This window comes from Giraffa tippelskirchi, chromosome 6 (genome assembly GCF_054371585.1).
Source record: "Giraffa tippelskirchi isolate mGirTip1 chromosome 6, T2T-mGirTip1v1.2.pri, whole genome shotgun sequence".
Classification (NCBI taxonomy): Eukaryota; Metazoa; Chordata; class Mammalia; order Artiodactyla; family Giraffidae; genus Giraffa; species Giraffa tippelskirchi.
The window spans coordinates 923,128-929,819 of record NC_137280.1 but is presented as its reverse complement, the minus strand read 5'-3'; the positions used below and the strand labels follow the sequence as shown (position 1 = coordinate 929,819).

The window sequence follows — 6,692 nt, the reverse complement described above, 5'->3', positions numbered from 1 at the left end:
ACCTGGGGATCAAACCCACGTCTCCTGCACTGGCAGGAGGGTTCTTTACCGCCGAGCCACCTGCGAAGCCCAGGGACGGCCTTATTGGTTTGCTAAGAATAGATTCTCTTCAGGGAATCGTTTTATTTTAGAGTTGGGGCAAAGATGGAAGAAAAGAGATACTTTTGATAAGCCTAGTCCACCCTGTTGATCCTGCAGGAAACTTGTGCCTGTTAGTTATTAGATAAGGACACAGGAAAAAAAAATGACTATCATTTGTTGATTCAATGATACTTTTATTGCACATCTATTATGTTCCATGTGATGTGCACCCTGGAGACACAGCAGGACAGAAGACAAACACAGTGACTTCATGGAGCATTTATTCCAGGTCACACAGACATTAAGTAGGTAACATGAAGAATAGGGAAGCTCAGAGTCCACTCTCTCAAAGTGGTTAACCTTCTTTTATGTTTATGTTTTTTAATAGGAAGAATTCATTGAAAAACTCTAAACACACTTACTACGACAGTGGTTCTCAATGGGGGTTGATTTTGCCCGCGGGGGACATTTGGAAATGTCTGGAAACATATTTGGAGCATCTTAGAGGTAGCAGCCCTGGATGCTGCTAACACCCTACCGTGATGAATTCCTCAGCCATCCATTAGTTAGGACTTTGCTTTCCCTGCTGAGGGCTTGGGTTCAATCCCTGGTCAGGGAACTAAGATCCCAGAAGATGGGCAACACAGTAAAATAAAGTAAAATACATCCTACAGTGCACAGACAGCTTTCCATAATAAAGAACCTGCTAACTGCTAAGTCACCTCAGTCGTGTCCGACTCTTAGCTACCCCATGGACTGCAGCCTACCAGGCTCCTCCATCCATGGGATTTTCCAGGCAAGAGTACTGGAGTGGGGTGCCATTGCCTTCTCCGAATAAAGAACCATCCATCCTCAAATACCAGTAATGCTAAGGGTTAGAACCCTGATTATTCAGCTAATGCTGAAGCGGAAGCTCCATTACTTTGGCCACCTGGTGCAAAGAGCTGATTCATTGAAAAAGACCCTGATGCTGGGAAAGACTGAAGGCAGGAGGAGAAGTGGATGACAGAGGATGAGATGGCTGGATGGCATCACTGACTCAATGGACATGAGTCTGAGCAGACTCCGTGAGATAGTGAAGGACAGGCAAGCCTGGCGTGCTGCAGTCCTTGGGGTCACAAAGAATCGGATGTGACTGGGGGACTGAACAACAAAAGAACCCTGATACTGCGACCATATGACAAGACTTCAGTATCTTTCCTGAACATTCTACCGTGTGCGGGACAGCCCCCTCCCCCACAGGAAAGAGTCATCTGACTCCAAATTTTAAAAGTGCTGCAGTTGAAAAACCTTGCTCTGCACTCAACCCTGGCCCTGTCCAAGCCCAGGGGTAGCTTTTTTTGTTGTTGTTATTCCAAACCAAATTCTTTGGCATTATATTCACTCCAAATAACTTAGCAGCACTTACTATGAGACTGGCATCATGCTAAGACCTTTCCATTTATTATCTCATTTACTCATCAGGAAAATGATAATATTATCTTCATTACAACTAAAGAAACAGAGGGTCAAAGAGATTAAAGAATGTCTCCAAAGTCACACAGCTCATAAGCGGCAGAGCTGGCATTTGAAACCAGGTTTGACAAAGCCTAGGCCTTTAACCAACTTCCTTGACTAGTCCTTGTGCTGATTTCATTACTTGATGTTTTTATGAGGTTTTGTAGTTTTTAAAGCACTTTCACACGGTCAGCCCCAAAGAAGGGTTTTGTGGGATAGCACTGGCTTCAAGTCTAACCTGTGTTTAAGTCCTTGCTCACCTTGTGATGTCAGATAAATGACCTCTTTTTTCTCCTCTTTTTCAAATTCTTTTCCCATTTAGGTTATTACAGAATACTGAGCAGAGTTCCCTGTGCTGTGCAGTAGGTCCTTGTCAGTTATCTACTTAAAAACAATTTCATTTATTCATTTGTGTTTGGCTGTGCTGGGTCTTTGCTGCTGCATGGGCCTTTCTCTAGTCCCCGCAGCAGTGGCTCCTCTCTAGCATGCGAGAGGACGTCTCATTGCGGCGTCTCGTCTGGGTGGGAAGCCCGGGCTGCAGGGCGCGTGGGCTCAGAGCACAGGCTCAGGAGCTGTGGTGCTCAGGCTTAGTTGCCTCTTGGCATGTGGGATCTTCCCCCACCAGGGATCGAACCCGTGTCTCCTGCATTGGCAGGCAGGTTCTTTACCACTGAGCCATCAGGGAAGCCCTGGCTATCTATTTTAAATATGGCAGTATATACATGTCGGCTCCAAACTCTCAGTCTGTCCCTTCATATCCTCCCCACCAGCCCTTCCCCTTTGGTAACCATACGTTTGTTTTCCAAGTCTTTGAGTCTGCTTCTGTTTTGTATGAATGGCAGAGGGAAAGAGACCATGGTGACTCCCACACTGGCACTTAAAACTTCCACTTAGCCTGGCATGCATCACTTCTGCTCACACTTCTTTGGCCAAATCCCTTGATCACACCTACCCCCAATGAAATTCCAATATGTGCTTGGGGAAAGAACTAAAAATATCTGGTGCGCAGTGTGAATGACTCCTGCAAATATGTTCTGTGTTGGTTACTTTTAAGTGTCAGCTTGCCTGGGTCTAGACGGTGCCCAGATGTTTGGTCAAGCATTATCCTGGCTGCTTTTACAAAGGGGTTTTTGGATGCTATTTACATTTAAATCAGTGAATTTGAGTGAAGCTGATTGCCCTCCATCGTATGGGTGGGCCTCATCCAATCAGTCAAAGGTCTGAATAGAATGAAAGACTGACCATTCCCTGAGCAAAAAGGAATTCTGTCATCAGACAGTTTTTGGACTTAAAATACAACATCGGCTCTTGAGTCTCCAGCCTGCGCGCTCACTCTGCAGATGTTGGGTTTGCCTCCTTAATCAGGGGAGCTAATTCTTTTAAGTAATGATTTTATACATGCATCCTATTGGTTCTGTCACTCCAAAGAACCCTGACTAATAAATGAATCCACACTATGTGGGATGCATGCTGATGTTTATTTGTTTGTTTTTTCAATTTAATTGCATTTTATCCTGTGCTATTCTATTTTTTAAAATGCTAGTCACAATCTAATAAGTAGATTTCAAACTATCCTATGGATTGCAATTATAAACTCCAAAAAGACTGACTTACATCCAACTGGAAGTGAAACAGTTAAGAGTAAATTCTGATCTTAGCCAATCAGAGATTATTGTACTAGTTTTACACAAGAAATGTCATAGTGTCCATGTGTCTGCTTAAAGGGAAAACAGAACAGAGCCTTGCTTTATTCTAACACAACTAGCCAGGCTCTCTTCTCGTTACAGGAAGCAGCTCTGACCACATTCACTGATACAGCAGCAGCAGGTTATTGACCGGGCAGAACGTGTGCAAACCGCAGTGACTGAGCTGAGCAGGTGTCCAGAGTCAGGCTGCAGTATTTAGCAAACAAAGAAAGGCCACCTCTTGAATGCTGGACGTTATGGGTTCCATGGTTAGGAAACTTCCAGTATCTCAGACATTATGAAACAACAGCTGAATTTGTAGGGACTCAACCCATACTCTAGAATGAGAATTATTTACACTTTACAATTAACATTCTGTAACTATATGGCTTGAACTCCAGTTAGTGTGTTTGTATTCTGCCAGAGAACACCAATTACTCCTCACCAAGGAACTGCTGAAAATCATTAGTTTGTGTAAGTAAGTCTGTCCCAGCAAATTCTATTGTTGTTTCATAAAGCCCCGAGTTAAAAGAAACCCCCAACAAATTCTATTGTTGTTTCATAAAGCCCCGAGTTAAAAGAAACCCTCTTGTTGTTTAGTCACTAAGTCATGTCCAATTTTTTTGGGAGCCCGTGGACTGTAGCCCACCAGGCTCCTCTGTCCAGGTGATTTCCCAGGCAAGAACACTGGAGTGGGTTGCCGTTTCCTTCTGCAGAGGATCTTCCCCACTCAGGGATGGAACCCGCGTCTCCTGTGTTGGCAGGCGGATTGTCTGCTGCTGAGCCACCAGGGAAGCCCTGAAGAAGCCTTCTAGAAATGACCATAAATAGACATAAAATGGACAGGGCTTACTGATTTAAAACAGAGGTGTTCAGATACAAAATAGGTAAAACCATGCTTTCACAGGGCCACTGCATAAAGACCATGCTGGTTGCACAGTGGACAACTGCAGAGGGCCCATGCAGACAGACTTTGAGGAATGCTGTTGCTCAGAGTTGTGCAACATGGTGGCCTTGGGCAGAGAAGCAGTCTGCCTTATTGAATGTGCCTCATAGGGCTTTTTCCCTCTGGCTCTACCAGGTAACCAAAGCTCTTAGGAGTTAGTGATAGATAAAAAAACATTCTTCGACTCTATTTCCATATGAAGGAAAAGAGGCTTGGTGAAGCCGTGATGGGGACATCACCAACGTGTTGATAAGAGACAAAATCATGGGACCTCCCCCTGCAGTTCAGTGGTTAAGACTTCAGCTTCCAATGCAGGGGGGTGTGCTTGATCAGCACATATCCTAGGTCAGGGGACTAAGATCCCACATGCCCTATAGCCAAAAAAACAAAACATAAAACAGAAGCAATATTGTAACAAATTCAGTAAAAGACTTCAAAAATGGTCCCCATCAAAACAAACAAACAAAAAAAACATACACACAAAAAACAAAGCCATTACCGTATTTAGACCAGTGCTCTTGTCTGCTCCTCTATTTCTCTTTAAGATTGTTCACCCCTTCTGGTTGAAGAGCCAAAACAAAAATCAAACAACCCAACAAAACACAATCTTGAGACAATGCATTAAGTGGAATACTTAAACTGGAAAAATACGACTGAATTTAGGTGTGTAAAGACAGAATAGCCGTCTAAACTTTGTGTGAATATAACAGTTCGGTTTGACCTGATTTACAGGAATTAAAAATGGCGTCACTTAGAGCTCCAGCCCTGCATGAAAAAAACATGAAAGCAGGAAAAGGAACCCTCAAATCCAGAAGCTTCTCCCACTCAGCCCATAGCTTGGGGTGGTCTTTGGGCTCACAGCTTTCCCAGTGAGAAGATACCTGAATGCTTGGATCTGCCTGACATTTTGCTGTTTAAGGACAACACTGAGCCAAGAGTCAGTTCATTTAAAACATGTGAAAAGAGGCAAGTAATTTGTCTCACCTACTAGAAAGGCCAGATACATTGAAAAGATTAACAAGTTCAGCCTTCTGCTGAATCCGGCCCTGCAAACTGGGTGGAGAGCTCTGAAGAGAGCAAAGGGAGGCTCTAGGGGCTGGTGGAATTCGGTTGGGTGTGGGTTCTGTGTGCAAGAGAAGATCACCAAGCTCTCTTTGCGAAGAGAAGCCCCGCGACACAAGTCAGCGGAGTCCTGGTCCAGAGACTTCTGTTGCTGCTGTTGAAGAAACGCTCACCTCGAGTGCCTGACCGACAGGTGGGTGATGGAACGGTGTGGAGAGGCGCTGCCCACTGGGGCGGGCGGTGGGGCTCCGCTGGCGTAGAGGGCACGCGCCCCCGAAGGCTCCACTCACCTCACCCGCTGTTTCAGAGCGACGCACCAGAAAATGGCGGCCGCTCCGGGAATCTCGCCTGGAGAGTTCACGGACGGAGGGGCCTGGCGGGCGGGCTACAGTCCATGGGGTCAGAGTCAGACGCGACCAAGCAACTAACAACAACAAAATGGTGGCCGCTCCAGTGTTCTCAGCAGGAGAGTCCACGGACGGAGGGGCCTGGCGGCAGCCTACAGTCCATCGGGTCAGAGAGTCAGACGCGACCGAGCGACTAACAACAACAAAATGGCGGCCGCTCCAGTGTTCTCACCAGGAGAGTCCACGGACGGAGCGGCCTGGCGGGCTACAGTCCATGGGGTCAGAGAGTCAGACGCGACCGAGCGACTAAACCAACAACAAAATCACTGCTTAACAAAACAAACGAAACAAAAGGAAACACTTCTGCGGGCCCATGCTCCCCTCAACCCCACACATTAATTATCCGCGCCTCTGTGTGTTCTGAAGAAGCTCACAAATTTGCCACTCAATGGTCTTTTTAAAGTTTTTCTCTCTTTTTTTTTTCACGTGGACCATTGTAAGTCTTTATCGAATTTGTTACAATATTACGTCACTTTTGTGTTTTTGGCTGGGAGGCATGTGGGGTTTTAACTTCCCCACCAGGGACCAAACCCACAGACCGGGGACCAAACCCACAGCCGCTGCACTGGAAGCGAAGCCTTAACCACTGCACCGCTGGGGAAGTCCCACAGTTCTTCTTACTGGTCGCTTCAGCCTTGCTCATAGGGACAGTCTTGCTCCGATGATTTACCCAAGAACATGATGATAATTCTTTCTGGAGACAAGGATAGAATGCATTATATTAATTTTATCCAGGTGTGGCTATTTAATAAGTTAGCGTGTAGACTCTACACCAGGAAACAAGATTGCCTACTGATCAGTACTATCTGGGTATGGAAATGTGTTGATTTCCTGAGTTATTTAAACTTTATCAAAGCCACTATGCCAATAAAAAGATGTAACATTTATCATCCTTCTATATACTATATACTTTGCATGGAATAGCTCATCATCTCACTTAATGCTTGCATTAATAGGTATTGCTGTTAATTTCGTTTTACGGGTACGAATGCTTCCGAGGACAGAGAGGTTGTG

General features: G+C 45.4%; 1 long non-coding RNA gene across 1 annotated transcript; it reads right to left on the bottom strand.

Moving 5' to 3' along the window:
* Positions 1-254: 254 nt before the first annotated feature.
* LOC145511471 (uncharacterized) lies at positions 255-5,900 on the bottom strand. Its single transcript, XR_014057882.1, has 3 exons — positions 5,445-5,900; positions 4,709-4,768; positions 255-4,074 (listed from the first exon to the last, which is right to left on the bottom strand). It is a non-coding gene; the product is annotated as an uncharacterized LOC145511471 (long non-coding RNA).
* Positions 5,901-6,692: the final 792 nt, after the last annotated feature.